We start from the raw sequence: 17,146 nt of genomic DNA, 5'->3' as shown, positions 1-17,146 counted from the left end.
GGTTAGCTGCATTCACCTCCGTGGCAATGTCTTGCAGTCCTCCAAGCCTCTTGACTACAGGTACCGGTATGTGGCTCGATAACAAGTGGATAGACGCCGCATCTCTCTCGCCGTCAGGTGTTGCCGCGAGTCATACTTAACGTAGCTTTCTGCACGCGTCAGCGTAGCGTCAGTCGAGTAAAGTCGAATAAGAGGAGCTACAAAAACGCGCAATTCCGGTATCGGGAACCGAAGCGTGGCCTCCTGGGTGAGATCCAGGTACCCTAGCCACTAGACCACACCGGATAACGACGGCAGTGCTCCTTCCAGCGAACGCAGCAGCCGCCCACGGTTAACTGACGACAACTGTAAAAAATCCACTCTCTCGCGTTATAGAACGGCGTGCTCCGGACGCATTTCGTGGAGACGAACGCCAGCAATGATGAGAGCAAACGGTGCCTACAAATCCTGTCGTTGCACCACGCACTGTTCTACGACAATTCACCAAGCAGACGCTCACGCCTTGTTGTGCTGTTTCCTTTGCGGGCAATGAGTGCATCTGCCTTCGACACAGGAAACATTACACGTTCGGCAGCTGTGGGATTGTAACCCACGCCTCCGAAGAGAATGGTGTCTGAAACCAGCGCCTTAGACCGGTCGGCCACGCTACCTACACAACACGCGCGTCACAAGAGCTGCGTCCTACCCCACGAGAACACACCGCAACGGCACAAAAATGAGACGTAAAAAGTGGCAAGGGTGGGATTCGAACCCATGCCTCCGGAGAGACTGGTGCCTAAAACCAGCGCCTTAGACCGCTCGGCCACGTTACCGTTGGATCAGCAGCGGCAAAACGTTTCGTTTGTACTACAAAGATCACTTCGAAATGGAAGTATCTTGGCAATCGCCGTGCCATGTATTTCCACTGCTCTCCCACTGGAAGCGTCTCTTTAGGCCATCCACAGCAAGAAAAAGCCGTGCCCGCCGTACGGTAGCGACGCCACTTGTCTGTAGCTGTCGCAGTTAAGGAGACAGCGTCAAGAGACGTTTTCGTGCCGTGACCAGGTTTCGAACCTGCGCTTTCCTTAACCACTAAAGTATCGTAGCTGTAACTGTCAGGCGGAGCTAGAATGCTCCATGTATCAAACATATGTGAGCTCAAGGAGGTTACACTTGAAGGAAAAGCGGCAGGTTAACGCGATCACATCAAAACCCCCGGCAGCTACGGGATTCGAAACCGCGCCTACAGAGAGACTGGTGCCTTAAACCAGCGCCTTAAAGCGCTCGGCCACGCTACATGCGCTGCTTGGTGCGCCAGTGTTCCTAGCATTTGTAGAAACAGTGCACGCCACAGCTTCCTGTTCTGCTGCGACTGGCTGCTCATCCATCGCACTTCAAACGACTGCCCTTTTCGACTACAGAGAGCAGCGGACGTCTGCGCTCTGGGAGGCGACATTACGTGTTGGGGATGAAGTGGTAGTGCTAACTGCGGCCTGCGGAACACGAGTGAAAAAATCAAGAGAGTACTGTCATTTCGAGTACTCGCCATTGCAACGGCAGCAAGGCAAAACTTTCAAAATTGCCGTGACCAGGATTCGAACCTGGGTTATTGCGGCCACAACGCAATGTCCTAACCACTAGACGATCACGGCCATGGCCACGGAGGCGCCCGCGAAGGCAGCTGGCTGCAATGCAAGTGGCGATACCCAGCAAAGCCTAGGCCAAGGTGTACGCCACAGCAGTGTCAGACACGGTCTCCATCACATGTATACGAGCAAATGAACGTGCCTGCGCTGTCAGGACTCTAACTACAGTGGTTAGCTGCATTCACCTCCGTGGCAATGTCTTGCAGTCCTCCAAGCCTCTTGACTACAGGTACCGGTATGTGGCTCGATAACAAGTGGATAGACGCCGCATCTCTCTCGCCGTCAGGTGTTGCCGCGAGTCATACTTAACGTAGCTTTCTGCACGCGTCAGCGTAGCGTCAGTCGAGCAAAGTCGAGACAAGTCGCATAGGAGGAGCAACAAAAACGCGCAATTCCGGTACCGGGAATCGAACCCGGGCCTCCTGGGTGAGAGCCAGGTATCCTAGCCACTTTTTTTTTTTTTTTCCTGGGTGATAGCCAGGTATCCTAGCCACTTTTTTTTTTTTTTTTTTTTCTTTTTTTTTTCTAGCAGCTGTCTTATAGTCAAAATTCAGCAATGTGAGCGGACGAAGATTGGCAGCAGATAAACGACCAGAGGACTTCGGAATTAAAACAATTTTCCCTACTTTAAAATCGGCAGGCACATCCATCCCTCTGACAATCTCATTTAAAATCTGCGTAAAAATGCCACCCAAAAGAGGCCAAAAACGGAGATAAAATTCTTTAGGCAGGCCGTCTGGACCCGGCGATTTACTGGACGGAGAGCGAGCAATAAAATCGAAAACATCATCTACCTGGAACTCCCGGAGAAATTCGCCGTTCGCGTCAGGCGCGATCGTCGCAGTTAGATCCCCAAAGACATCATCCGAAAGAGACTCACCAGAATCATCGGCAGAATAGAGACTAGTGTAATACTGATGAAGAGCACGAACCATTTCCTCCTGTGCACTAAGCTGTCGCCCATCATCCACCGTAAGAGAAGAGATGAAGGAGCGACGACGACGAGTCTGATGCCGTAGCAGGTGGTACAAGGATGTCAGTTCACCTTCAACAAGAGAGTGAGGTTTCGACTTAACTCGCAGACCATCCATCTGTCGTCGTTTAAGGCTCAAGAGCTTGGCTTTAATACGACGAACATCATGGATCCGCAGTGGAGAGGTACCCGCCGCGTCATATAGTTCACGCAGGACAGAGTAGTAATATTCATACGTGTTCTTAAAATCACGCGTCCTAGCAGCACAGTAGAAAATCAAAGTCTGACGAATCTTGGGCTTGGCAAACGCAGTCCACCAAACCAGCAAGGAGGGGTATCGCGGGACAGAGCGAAGACATCGCTCCCACACGCCACTTATAACATCATCCATAGCACTGTCGGCAAGGTGGGAAACATTTAACATCCACTGGGAACGATAAAGTTTTGCAGGTTGGCGACTAAGATTTACAGTTGCAGTAAAAGCACAATGGTCAGAAAAACTAGTAGGAATAACATCGACAGAAAGAATTTTATCACATAAAAAATCAGATAAATAGAATCTGTCGAGTCTACTGCATGAGGACCCGGTAAAAAACGTATATTTCACCAGGGTTGGATATTTGTGTTCCCAGACATCACGCAGATGCATCGTACGAACTAAGTCATGTAAATCACGGCAATAATTAAAATTGGGGGACTGGTCTGCAGGGCGTAAAACACAATTAAAATCGCCTCCGAGCAGGAGACTCCGAGGACTCTGGCGCAAAAGATAAATAAGCTCTTCTTTATAAAAGCGCGATCGAGCCACAGTGTGACCCGAACCAGAGGGGGCATACAAAACAACGAGGCGGAGATCAAAAAGACGACAACCAATCCCACGGCCAGAGTCAAGGAATTCAATGTCAGTAATAGGAATGCCCTCTCGAAAGAAAAGAGCAGTTCCTGTTGAATATTCCGGCGCGACATTAAAAGCAGTTTGAAATCCAGGTTGAGAGAGATCAGAAAACAACACTTCCTGCAAAAACACTACGTCCGCACAGGCGTCGTAAATAAACTGCCGCAAAGAGGCAATGCGAACGTCGGACTCAATACGGTTAACATTTAAGGTAAGAAAGGTGTATGCTTGAACCATAGACAGAAAAGCGAGAAAACAAATCACCTACACCGACGCACCAGCGTCACAGTCCATACCAGGGGTGACGGAGGCATCCGAGGGAGGGGGACTGCTACCCCGTTCCGCGGATCCCTTACGTTTCGGTTTTTTACGAACAGCATTAACGTTCGGCTGAACGCGTAACTTGCGTCGGCTGACGGGCAAGGGAGCTTCAGCCGCCGGTGACGTAGGAGGGTCAAGTTCTGTATCCGACACCACCCGCGCCGGTCCACATGCGGGATCCGGGGTCGCGGCGGAAACATCCGACGAAACGGAATGGTCAACACCTGCACTAGCTTCCGGCAAACATGGACTGCACGGAGGCGAAACGTGAGCAGGAAGGTCCGAGGCCGCAGAGTTGGAAGGAAGCGGAGCAGCTCCGCTGGCAGAGGTATGGGGCAGCGAAGCAGGAAGTTGTCGCGGCTCCACTTGTTGTGACATCGAAGTCGGTTTGGAAGACGGCGCCAACAGGCCCGACCGACGACCCGACTCGAGAGAAGCTGCGTCGGAGGCCGGAGGGGGGCCAGCAGCCGCCACCGGAACCGCTACCTCAGGAGGGCAGGGAGCAGCTACAGTACACAGTGGCTCGGAGGATGCCGGTCGCTCGGACTGGGGCATCTCAGGGAGATCCTCATCCGTACTATTTCCATCGTGTGGGCGACGCCTCTTATTATTCAAAAGTGGCACACCCACCTGAGGGACAGACGGAACAACATCAGATTTAGCACGCAAAGGAGGAAATTCTGTGTCAGGGGTGCGCAAAACCTGTGGCGGGGCGCTACTACCACTGGACTGTGCTACACCAAGAGCAGAACCACCTGCAACGAGGTCAGCGACCGTTAACTTGCGACGCTGTTCGAGAGAATTTTTTAAAACAAAAACCCTCCGCGGACAGTCAGTACGCACGTGACCACTTTCATTGCACAAAAAACAGGTGCCAACCTGACCACTATATGTTACATGGACACGATATCCACCGATCTGCAGGTGAGATGGAATATTCTGCTTAATGTGCATTTCGACTGAACGAATACCACTGTAACATTGCAGGCGATGTTGGCTTGACCAGCGTTCAAGGCGAATGCTCTTTACATCACCATACTTTTGTAGACCCTCCTTAAGATAGACATTATCCACCTCCGGTGGAAGGTTGTAAACACGAACATTGGTATACGTGATGGAAGCATTGGAAAGCAGAACGGTACTTACAGAATCATCCCGATGCCGAAACAGAACTTGATGACCATATTTAGAAAGAATTTTATCAACCTGAAGTGGGTCCATGAACTTAACAAAGAAAACATACAGTTCGGTATCAAAATAAGCAGTGTGCACCTGATCCGAATGAACACCAAAGGTATCTACCAACCAATCATGAATCTCAAGGGAACTAGGTTGCACATTGCGGGTTGACTTGTCGAAAGTAAAACTAACTGTAGCCTGACGAGGAATAACCTGGGACGACATTTTCAAAATAGGCGGTCGAAACCGCTACACACAACACACTGAACTAAGGACAGAAAGTAACACAAGGTACGAAACAACGACGGAGAAACACTCACAGAAGTTGCAACACAACACGTAAACAACGATAGTCCACTATACGTAACGCCACGGCGGAGCGGAAGACTAGGCACGTCCACACTGCACGGCGTCTAAAGCGGAACTCACCACTAGACCACACCGGACAAACGACGGCAGTGCTCTTTCCAGCGAACGCAGCAGCCGCCCACGGTTAACTGACGACAACTGTAAAAAATCCACTCTCTCGCGTTATAGAACGGCGTGCTCCGGACGCATTTCGTGGAGACGAACGCCAGCAATGATGAGAGCAAAAGGTGCCTACAAATCCTGTCGTTGCACCACGCACTGTTCTACGACAATTCACCAAGCAGACGCTCACGCCTTGTTGTGCTGTTTCCTTTGCGGGCAATGAGTGCATCTGCCTTCGACACAGGAAACATTACACGTTCGGCAGCTGTGGGATTGGAACCCACGCCTCCGAAGAGAATGGTGCCTGAAACCAGCGCCTTAGACCGCTCGGCCACGCTACCTACACAACACGCGCGTCACAAGAGCTGCGTCCTACCCCACGAGGACACACCGCAACGGCACAAAAATGAGACGTAAAAAGTGGCAACGGTGGGATTCGAACCCACGCCTCCGGAGAGACTGGTGCCTAAAACCAGCGCCTTAGACCGCTCGGCCACGTTACCGTTGGATCAGCAGCGGCAAAACGTTTCGTTTGTACTACAAAGATCACTTCGAAATGGAAGTATCTTGGCAATCGCCGTGCCATGTATTTCCACTGCTCTCCCACTGGAAGCGTCTCTTTAGGCCATCCACAGCAAGAAAAAGCCGTGCCCGCCGTATGGTAGCGACGCCACTTGTCTGTCGCTGTCGCAGTTAAGGAGACAGCGTCAAGAGACGTTTTCGTGCCGTGACCAGGTTTCGAACCTGCGCTTTCCTTAACCACTAAAGTATCGTAGCTGTAACTGTCAGGCGGAGCTAGAATGCTCCATGTATCAAACATATGTGAGCTCAAGGAGGTTACACTTGAAGGAAAAGCGGCAGGTTAACGCGATCACATCAAAACCCCCGGCAGCTACGGGATTCGAAACCGCGCCTACAGAGAGACTGGTGCCTTAAACCAGCGCCTTAAAGCGCTCGGCCACGCTACATGCGCTGCTTGGTGCGCCAGTGTTCCTAGCATTTGTAGAAACAGTGCACGCCACAGCTTCCTGTTCTGCTGCGACTGGCTGCTCATCCATCGCACTTCAAACGACTGCCCTTTTCGACTACAGAGAGCAGCGGACGTCTGCGCTCTGGGAGGCGACATTACGTGTTGGGGATGAAGTGGTAGTGCTAACTGCGGCCTGCGGAACACGAGTGAAAAAATCAAGAGAGTACTGTCATTTCGAGTACTCGCCATTGCAACGGCAGCAAGGCAAAACTTTCAAAATTGCCGTGACCAGGATTCGAACCTGGGTTATTGCGGCCACAACGCAATGTCCTAACCACTAGACGATCACGGCCATGGCCACGGAGGCGCCCGCGAAGGCAGCTGGCTGCAATGCAAGTGGCGATACCCAGCAAAGCCTAGGCCAAGGTGTACGCCACAGCAGTGTCAGACACGGTCTCCATCACATGTATACGAGCAAATGAACGTGCCTGCGCTGTCAGGACTCTAACTACAGTGGTTAGCTGCATTCACCTCCGTGGCAATGTCTTGCAGTCCTCCAAGCCTCTTGACTACAGGTACCGGTATGTGGCTCGATAACAAGTGGATAGACGCCGCATCTCTCTCGCCGTCAGGTGTTGCCGCGAGTCATACTTAACGTAGCTTTCTGCACGCGTCAGCGTAGCGTCAGTCGAGCAAAGTCGAGACAAGTCGCATAGGAGGAGCAACAAAAACGCGCAATTCCGGTACCGGGAATCGAACCCGGGCCTCCTGGGTGAGAGCCAGGTATCCTAGCCACTTTTTTTTTTTTTTTTTCCTGGGTGATAGCCAGGTATCCTAGCCACTTTTTTTTTTTTTTTTTTTTTCTTTTTTTTTTCTAGCAGCTGTCTTATAGTCAAAATTCAGCAATGTGAGCGGACGAAGATTGGCAGCAGATAAACGACCAGAGGACTTCGGAATTAAAACAATTTTCCCTACTTTAAAATCGGCAGGCACATCCATCCCTCTGACAATCTCATTTAAAATCTGCGTAAAAATGCCACCCAAAAGAGGCCAAAAACGGAGATAAAATTCTTTAGGCAGGCCGTCTGGACCCGGCGATTTACTGGACGGAGAGCGAGCAATAAAATCGAAAACATCATCTACCTGGAACTCCCGGAGAAATTCGCCGTTCGCGTCAGGCGCGATCGTCGCAGTTAGATCCCCAAAGACATCATCCGAAAGAGACTCACCAGAATCATCGGCAGAATAGAGACTAGTGTAATACTGATGAAGAGCACGAACCATTTCCTCCTGTGCACTAAGCTGTCGCCCATCATCCACCGTAAGAGAAGAGATGAAGGAGCGACGACGACGAGTCTGATGCCGTAGCAGGTGGTACAAGGATGTCAGTTCACCTTCAACAAGAGAGTGAGGTTTCGACTTAACTCGCAGACCATCCATCTGTCGTCGTTTAAGGCTCAAGAGCTTGGCTTTAATACGACGAACATCATGGATCCGCAGTGGAGAGGTACCCGCCGCGTCATATAGTTCACGCAGGACAGAGTAGTAATATTCATACGTGTTCTTAAAATCACGCGTCCTAGCAGCACAGTAGAAAATCAAAGTCTGACGAATCTTGGGCTTGGCAAACGCAGTCCACCAAACCAGCAAGGAGGGGTATCGCGGGACAGAGCGAAGACATCGCTCCCACACGCCACTTATAACATCATCCATAGCACTGTCGGCAAGGTGGGAAACATTTAACATCCACTGGGAACGATAAAGTTTTGCAGGTTGGCGACTAAGATTTACAGTTGCAGTAAAAGCACAATGGTCAGAAAAACTAGTAGGAATAACATCGACAGAAAGAATTTTATCACATAAAAAATCAGATAAATAGAATCTGTCGAGTCTACTGCATGAGGACCCGGTACAAAACGTATATTTCACCAGGGTTGGATATTTGTGTTCCCAGACATCACGCAGATGCATCGTACGAACTAAGTCATGTAAATCACGGCAATAATTAAAATTGGGGGACTGGTCTGCAGGGCGTAAAACACAATTAAAATCGCCTCCGAGCAGGAGACTCCGAGGACTCTGGCGCAAAAGATAAATAAGCTCTTCTTTATAAAAGCGCGATCGAGCCACAGTGTGACCCGAACCAGAGGGGGCATACAAAACAACGAGGCGGAGATCAAAAAGACGACAACCAATCCCACGGCCAGAGTCAAGGAATTCAATGTCAGTAATAGGAATGCCCTCTCGAAAGAAAAGAGCAGTTCCTGTTGAATATTCCGGCGCGACATTAAAAGCAGTTTGAAATCCAGGTTGAGAGAGATCAGAAAACAACACTTCCTGCAAAAACACTACGTCCGCACAGGCGTCGTAAATAAACTGCCGCAAAGAGGCAATGCGAACGTCGGACTCAATACGGTTAACATTTAAGGTAAGAAAGGTGTATGCTTGAACCATAGACAGAAAAGCGAGAAAACAAATCACCTACACCGACGCACCAGCGTCACAGTCCATACCAGGGGTGACGGAGGCATCCGAGGGAGGGGGACTGCTACCCCGTTCCGCGGATCCCTTACGTTTCGGTTTTTTACGAACAGCATTAACGTTCGGCTGAACGCGTAACTTGCGTCGGCTGACGGGCAAGGGAGCTTCAGCCGCCGGTGACGTAGGAGGGTCAAGTTCTGTATCCGACACCACCCGCGCCGGTCCACATGCGGGATCCGGGGTCGCGGCGGAAACATCCGACGAAACGGAATGGTCAACACCTGCACTAGCTTCCGGCAAACATGGACTGCACGGAGGCGAAACGTGAGCAGGAAGGTCCGAGGCCGCAGAGTTGGAAGGAAGCGGAGCAGCTCCGCTGGCAGAGGTATGGGGCAGCGAAGCAGGAAGTTGTCGCGGCTCCACTTGTTGTGACATCGAAGTCGGTTTGGAAGACGGCGCCAACAGGCCCGACCGACGACCCGACTCGAGAGAAGCTGCGTCGGAGGCCGGAGGGGGGCCAGCAGCCGCCACCGGAACCGCTACCTCAGGAGGGCAGGGAGCAGCTACAGTACACAGTGGCTCGGAGGATGCCGGTCGCTCGGACTGGGGCATCTCAGGGAGATCCTCATCCGTACTATTTCCATCGTGTGGGCGACGCCTCTTATTATTCAAAAGTGGCACACCCACCTGAGGGACAGACGGAACAACATCAGATTTAGCACGCAAAGGAGGAAATTCTGTGTCAGGGGTGCGCAAAACCTGTGGCGGGGCGCTACTACCACTGGACTGTGCTACACCAAGAGCAGAACCACCTGCAACGAGGTCAGCGACCGTTAACTTGCGACGCTGTTCGAGAGAATTTTTTAAAACAAAAACCCTCCGCGGACAGTCAGTACGCACGTGACCACTTTCATTGCACAAAAAACAGGTGCCAACCTGACCACTATATGTTACATGGACACGATATCCACCGATCTGCAGGTGAGATGGAATATTCTGCTTAATGTGCATTTCGACTGAACGAATACCACTGTAACATTGCAGGCGATGTTGGCTTGACCAGCGTTCAAGGCGAATGCTCTTTACATCACCATACTTTTGTAGACCCTCCTTAAGATAGACATTATCCACCTCCGGTGGAAGGTTGTAAACACGAACATTGGTATACGTGATGGAAGCATTGGAAAGCAGAACGGTACTTACAGAATCATCCCGATGCCGAAACAGAACTTGATGACCATATTTAGAAAGAATTTTATCAACCTGAAGTGGGTCCATGAACTTAACAAAGAAAACATACAGTTCGGTATCAAAATAAGCAGTGTGCACCTGATCCGAATGAACACCAAAGGTATCTACCAACCAATCATGAATCTCAAGGGAACTAGGTTGCACATTGCGGGTTGACTTGTCGAAAGTAAAACTAACTGTAGCCTGACGAGGAATAACCTGGGACGACATTTTCAAAATAGGCGGTCGAAACCGCTACACACAACACACTGAACTAAGGACAGAAAGTAACACAAGGTACGAAACAACGACGGAGAAACACTCACAGAAGTTGCAACACAACACGTAAACAACGATAGTCCACTATACGTAACGCCACGGCGGAGCGGAAGACTAGGCACGTCCACACTGCACGGCGTCTAAAGCGGAACTCACCACTAGACCACACCGGACAAACGACGGCAGTGCTCTTTCCAGCGAACGCAGCAGCCGCCCACGGTTAACTGACGACAACTGTAAAAAATCCACTCTCTCGCGTTATAGAACGGCGTGCTCCGGACGCATTTCGTGGAGACGAACGCCAGCAATGATGAGAGCAAAAGGTGCCTACAAATCCTGTCGTTGCACCACGCACTGTTCTACGACAATTCACCAAGCAGACGCTCACGCGTTGTTGTGTTGTTTCCTTTGCGGGCAATGAGTGCATCTGCCTTCGACACAGGAAACATTACACGTTCGGCTGCTGTGGGATTGGAACCCACGCCTCCGAAGAGAATGGTGCCTGAAACCAGCGCCTTAGACCGCTCGGCCACGCTACCTACACAACACGCGCGTCACAAGAGCTGCGTCCTACCCCACGAGAACACACCGCAACGGCACAAAAATGAGACGTAAAAAGTGGCAACGGTGGGATTCGAACCCACGCCTCCGGAGAGACTGGTGCCTAAAACCAGCGCCTTAGACCTCTCGGCCACGTTACCGTTGGACCAGCAGCGGCAAAACGTTTCGTTTGTACTACAAAGATCACTTCGAAATGGAAGTATCTTGGCAATCGCCGTGCCATGTATTTCCACTGCTCTCCCACTGGAAGCGTCTCTTTAGGCCATCCACAGCAAGAAAAAGCCGTGCCCGCCGTATGGTAGCGACGCCACTTGTCTGTAGCTGTCGCAGTTAAGGAGACAGCGTCAAGAGACGTTTTCGTGCCGTGACCAGGTTTCGAACCTGGGCTTTCCTTAACCACTAAAGTATCGTAGCTGTAACTGTCAGACGGAGTTAGAATGCTCCATGTATCAAACATATGTGAGCTCAAGGAGGTTACACTTGAAGGAAAAGCGGCAGGTTAACGCGATCACATCAAAACCCCCGGCAGCTACGGGATTCGAAACCGCGCCTACAGAGAGACTGGTGCCTTAAACCAGCGCCTTAAAGCGCTCGGCCACGCTACATGCGCTGCTTGGTGCGCCAGTGTTCCTAGCATTTGTAGAAACAGTGCACGCCACAGCTTCCTGTTCTGCTGCGACTGGCTGCTCATCCATCGCACTTCAAACGACTGCCCTTTTCGACTACAGAGAGCAGCGGACGTCTGCGCTCTGGGAGGCGACATTACGTGTTGGGGATGAAGTGGTAGTGCTAACTGCGGCCTGCGGAACACGAGTGAAAAAATCAAGAGAGTACTGTCATTTCGAGTACTCGCCATTGCAACGGCAGCAAGGCAAAACTTTCAAAATTGCCGTGACCAGGATTCGAACCTGGGTTATTGCGGCCACAACGCAATGTCCTAACCACTAGACGATCACGGCCATGGCCACGGAGGCGCCCGCGAAGGCAGCTGGCTGCAATGCAAGTGGCGATACCCAGCAAAGCCTAGGCCAAGGTGTACGCCACAGCAGTGTCAGACACGGTCTCCATCACATGTATACGAGCAAATGAACGTGCCTGCGCTGTCAGGACTCTAACTACAGTGGTTAGCTGCATTCACCTCCGTGGCAATGTCTTGCAGTCCTCCAAGCCTCTTGACTACAGGTACCGGTATGTGGCTCGATAACAAGTGGATAGACGCCGCATCTCTCTCGCCGTCAGGTGTTGCCGCGAGTCATACTTAACGTAGCTTTCTGCACGCGTCAGCGTAGCGTCAGTCGAGCAAAGTCGAGACAAGTCGCATAGGAGGAGCAAGAAAAACGCGCAAGTCCGGTACCGGGAATCGAACCCGGGCCTCCTCGTTGAGAGCCAGGTATCCTAGCCACTAGACCAAACCGGATAACGACGGAAGTGCTCTTTCCAGCGAACGCAGCAGCCGCCCACGGTTAACTGACGACAACTGTAAAAAATCCACTCTCTCGCGTTATAGAACGGCGTGCTCCGGACGCATTTCGTGGAGACGAACGCCAGCAATGATGAGAGCAAAAGGTGCCTACAAATCCTGTCGTTGCACCACGCACTGTTCTACGACAATTCACCAAGCAGACGCTCACGCGTTGTTGTGTTGTTTCCTTTGCGGGCAATGAGTGCATCTGCCTTCGACACAGGAAACATTACACGTTCGGCAGCTGTGGGATTGGAACCCACGCCTCCGAAGAGAATGGTGCCTGAAACCAGCGCCTTAGACCGCTCGGCCACGCTACCTACACAACACGCGCGTCACAAGAGCTGCGTCCTACCCCACGAGAACACACCGCAACGGCACAAAAATGAGACGTAAAAAGTGGCAACGGTGGGATTCGAACCCACGCCTCCGGAGAGACTGGTGCCTAAAACCAGCGCCTTAGACCTCTCGGCCACGTTACCGTTGGACCAGCAGCGGCAAAACGTTTCGTTTGTACTACAAAGATCACTTCGAAATGGAAGTATCTTGGCAATCGCCGTGCCATGTATTTCCACTGCTCTCCCACTGGAAGCGTCTCTTTAGGCCATCCACAGCAAGAAAAAGCCGTGCCCGCCGTATGGTAGCGACGCCACTTGTCTGTAGCTGTCGCAGTTAAGGAGACAGCGTCAAGAGACGTTTTCGTGCCGTGACCAGGTTTCGAACCTGGGCTTTCCTTAACCACTAAAGTATCGTAGCTGTAACTGTCAGACGGAGTTAGAATGCTCCATGTATCAAACATATGTGAGCTCAAGGAGGTTACACTTGAAGGAAAAGCGGCAGGTTAACGCGATCACATCAAAACCCCCGGCAGCTACGGGATTCGAAACCGCGCCTACAGAGAGACTGGTGCCTTAAACCAGCGCCTTAAAGCGCTCGGCCACGCTACATGCGCTGCTTGGTGCGCCAGTGTTCCTAGCATTTGTAGAAACAGTGCACGCCACAGCTTCCTGTTCTGCTGCGACTGGCTGCTCATCCATCGCACTTCAAACGACTGCCCTTTTCGACTACAGAGAGCAGCGGACGTCTGCGCTCTGGGAGGCGACATTACGTGTTGGGGATGAAGTGGTAGTGCTAACTGCGGCCTGCGGAACACGAGTGAAAAAATCAAGAGAGTACTGTCATTTCGAGTACTCGCCATTGCAACGGCAGCAAGGCAAAACTTTCAAAATTGCCGTGACCAGGATTCGAACCTGGGTTATTGCGGCCACAACGCAATGTCCTAACCACTAGACGATCACGGCCATGGCCACGGAGGCGCCCGCGAAGGCAGCTGGCTGCAATGCAAGTGGCGATACCCAGCAAAGCCTAGGCCAAGGTGTACGCCACAGCAGTGTCAGACACGGTCTCCATCACATGTATACGAGCAAATGAACGTGCCTGCGCTGTCAGGACTCTAACTACAGTGGTTAGCTGCATTCACCTCCGTGGCAATGTCTTGCAGTCCTCCAAGCCTCTTGACTACAGGTACCGGTATGTGGCTCGATAACAAGTGGATAGACGCCGCATCTCTCTCGCCGTCAGGTGTTGCCGCGAGTCATACTTAACGTAGCTTTCTGCACGCGTCAGCGTAGCGTCAGTCGAGTAAAGTCGAATAAGAGGAGCTACAAAAACGCGCAATTCCGGTATCGGGAACCGAAGCGTGGCCTCCTGGGTGAGATCCAGGTACCCTAGCCACTAGACCACACCGGATAACGACGGCAGTGCTCCTTCCAGCGAACGCAGCAGCCGCCCACGGTTAACTGACGACAACTGTAAAAAATCCACTCTCTCGCGTTATAGAACGGCGTGCTCCGGACGCATTTCGTGGAGACGAACGCCAGCAATGATGAGAGCAAACGGTGCCTACAAATCCTGTCGTTGCACCACGCACTGTTCTACGACAATTCACCAAGCAGACGCTCACGCCTTGTTGTGCTGTTTCCTTTGCGGGCAATGAGTGCATCTGCCTTCGACACAGGAAACATTACACGTTCGGCAGCTGTGGGATTGTAACCCACGCCTCCGAAGAGAATGGTGTCTGAAACCAGCGCCTTAGACCGCTCGGCCACGCTACCTACACAACACGCGCGTCACAAGAGCTGCGTCCTACCCCACGAGAACACACCGCAACGGCACAAAAATGAGACGTAAAAAGTGGCAAGGGTGGGATTCGAACCCATGCCTCCGGAGAGACTGGTGCCTAAAACCAGCGCCTTAGACCGCTCGGCCACGTTACCGTTGGATCAGCAGCGGCAAAACGTTTCGTTTGTACTACAAAGATCACTTCGAAATGGAAGTATCTTGGCAATCGCCGTGCCATGTATTTCCACTGCTCTCCCACTGGAAGCGTCTCTTTAGGCCATCCACAGCAAGAAAAAGCCGTGCCCGCCGTACGGTAGCGACGCCACTTGTCTGTAGCTGTCGCAGTTAAGGAGACAGCGTCAAGAGACGTTTTCGTGCCGTGACCAGGTTTCGAACCTGCGCTTTCCTTAACCACTAAAGTATCGTAGCTGTAACTGTCAGGCGGAGCTAGAATGCTCCATGTATCAAACATATGTGAGCTCAAGGAGGTTACACTTGAAGGAAAAGCGGCAGGTTAACGCGATCACATCAAAACCCCCGGCAGCTACGGGATTCGAAACCGCGCCTACAGAGAGACTGGTGCCTTAAACCAGCGCCTTAAAGCGCTCGGCCACGCTACATGCGCTGCTTGGTGCGCCAGTGTTCCTAGCATTTGTAGAAACAGTGCACGCCACAGCTTCCTGTTCTGCTGGGACTGGCTGCTCATCCATCGCACTTCAAACGACTGCCCTTTTCGACTACAGAGAGCAGCGGACGTCTGCGCTCTGGGAGGCGACATTACGTGTTGGGGATGAAGTGGTAGTGCTAACTGCGGCCTGCGGAACACGAGTGAAAAAATCAAGAGAGTACTGTCATTTCGAGTACTCGCCATTGCAACGGCAGCAAGGCAAAACTTTCAAAATTGCCGTGACCAGGATTCGAACCTGGGTTATTGCGGCCACAACGCAATGTCCTAACCACTAGACGATCACGGCCATGGCCACGGAGGCGCCCGCGAAGGCAGCTGGCTGCAATGCAAGTGGCGATACCCAGCAAAGCCTAGGCCAAGGTGTACGCCACAGCAGTGTCAGACACGGTCTCCATCACATGTATACGAGCAAATGAACGTGCCTGCGCTGTCAGGACTCTAACTACAGTGGTTAGCTGCATTCACCTCCGTGGCAATGTCTTGCAGTCCTCCAAGCCTCTTGACTACAGGTACCGGTATGTGGCTCGATAACAAGTGGATAGACGCCGCATCTCTCTCGCCGTCAGGTGTTGCCGCGAGTCATACTTAACGTAGCTTTCTGCACGCGTCAGCGTAGCGTCAGTCGAGCAAAGTCGAGACAAGTCGCATAGGAGGAGCAACAAAAACGCGCAATTCCGGTACCGGGAATCGAACCCGGGCCTCCTGGGTGAGAGCCAGGTATCCTAGCCACTTTTTTTTTTTTTCCTGGGTGATAGCCAGGTATCCTAGCCACTTTTTTTTTTTTTTTTTTTCTTTTTTTTTTCTAGCAGCTGTCTTATAGTCAAAATTCAGCAATGTGAGCGGACGAAGATTGGCAGCAGATAAACGACCAGAGGACTTCGGAATTAAAACAATTTTCCCTACTTTAAAATCGGCAGGCACATCCATCCCTCTGACAATCTCATTTAAAATCTGCGTAAAAATGCCACCCAAAAGAGGCCAAAAACGGAGATAAAATTCTTTAGGCAGGCCGTCTGGACCCGGCGATTTACTGGACGGAGAGCGAGCAATAAAATCGAAAACATCATCTACCTGGAACTCCCGGAGAAATTCGCCGTTCGCGTCAGGCGCGATCGTCGCAGTTAGATCCCCAAAGACATCATCCGAAAGAGACTCACCAGAATCATCGGCAGAATAGAGACTAGTGTAATACTGATGAAGAGCACGAACCATTTCCTCCTGTGCACTAAGCTGTCGCCCATCATCCACCGTAAGAGAAGAGATGAAGGAGCGACGACGACGAGTCTGATGCCGTAGCAGGTGGTACAAGGATGTCAGTTCACCTTCAACAAGAGAGTGAGGTTTCGACTTAACTCGCAGACCATCCATCTGTCGTCGTTTAAGGCTCAAGAGCTTGGCTTTAATACGACGAACATCATGGATCCGCAGTGGAGAGGTACCCGCCGCGTCATATAGTTCACGCAGGACAGAGTAGTAATATTCATACGTGTTCTTAAAATCACGCGTCCTAGCAGCACAGTAGAAAATCAAAGTCTGACGAATCTTGGGCTTGGCAAACGCAGTCCACCAAACCAGCAAGGAGGGGTATCGCGGGACAGAGCGAAGACATCGCTCCCACACGCCACTTATAACATCATCCATAGCACTGTCGGCAAGGTGGGAAACATTTAACATCCACTGGGAACGATAAAGTTTTGCAGGTTGGCGACTAAGATTTACAGTTGCAGTAAAAGCACAATGGTCAGAAAAACTAGTAGGAATAACATCGACAGAAAGAATTTTATCACATAAAAAATCAGATAAATAGAATCTGTCGAGTCTACTGCATGAGGACCCGGTAAAAAACGTATATTTCACCAGGGTTGGATATTTGTGTTCCCAGACATCACG

General features: G+C 51.4%; 9 non-coding genes across 9 annotated transcripts; all 9 read right to left on the bottom strand.

Annotated features, from left to right (window-relative positions):
* Window positions 1–1,559: 1,559 nt before the first annotated feature.
* Window positions 1,560–1,631, bottom strand: Trnah-gug. Its single transcript has one exon. It is a non-coding gene; the product is annotated as a tRNA-His (tRNA).
* A 4,254-nt stretch (window positions 1,632–5,885) lies between these two features.
* Trnal-uag lies at window positions 5,886–5,967 on the bottom strand. The gene has a single exon. It is a non-coding gene; the product is annotated as a tRNA-Leu (tRNA).
* Window positions 5,968–6,714: 747 nt separating this feature from the next.
* On the bottom strand, window positions 6,715–6,786 carry Trnah-gug. Its single transcript has one exon. It is a non-coding gene; the product is annotated as a tRNA-His (tRNA).
* Window positions 6,787–11,043: 4,257 nt separating this feature from the next.
* Trnal-uag lies at window positions 11,044–11,125 on the bottom strand. The gene has a single exon. It is a non-coding gene; the product is annotated as a tRNA-Leu (tRNA).
* A 747-nt stretch (window positions 11,126–11,872) lies between these two features.
* Trnah-gug lies at window positions 11,873–11,944 on the bottom strand. The gene has a single exon. It is a non-coding gene; the product is annotated as a tRNA-His (tRNA).
* Window positions 11,945–12,330: 386 nt separating this feature from the next.
* Trnae-cuc lies at window positions 12,331–12,402 on the bottom strand. The gene has a single exon. It is a non-coding gene; the product is annotated as a tRNA-Glu (tRNA).
* Window positions 12,403–12,847: 445 nt separating this feature from the next.
* Trnal-uag lies at window positions 12,848–12,929 on the bottom strand. The gene has a single exon. It is a non-coding gene; the product is annotated as a tRNA-Leu (tRNA).
* Window positions 12,930–13,676: 747 nt separating this feature from the next.
* Window positions 13,677–13,748, bottom strand: Trnah-gug. The gene has a single exon. It is a non-coding gene; the product is annotated as a tRNA-His (tRNA).
* Window positions 13,749–15,470: 1,722 nt separating this feature from the next.
* On the bottom strand, window positions 15,471–15,542 carry Trnah-gug. The gene has a single exon. It is a non-coding gene; the product is annotated as a tRNA-His (tRNA).
* Window positions 15,543–17,146: the final 1,604 nt, after the last annotated feature.

The sequence above is a fragment of the Schistocerca piceifrons genome, unplaced genomic scaffold, assembly GCF_021461385.2.
Source record: "Schistocerca piceifrons isolate TAMUIC-IGC-003096 unplaced genomic scaffold, iqSchPice1.1 HiC_scaffold_687, whole genome shotgun sequence".
Taxonomy (NCBI): Eukaryota; Metazoa; Arthropoda; class Insecta; order Orthoptera; family Acrididae; genus Schistocerca; species Schistocerca piceifrons.
This window is presented reverse-complemented; position numbering and strand designations above follow the sequence as displayed.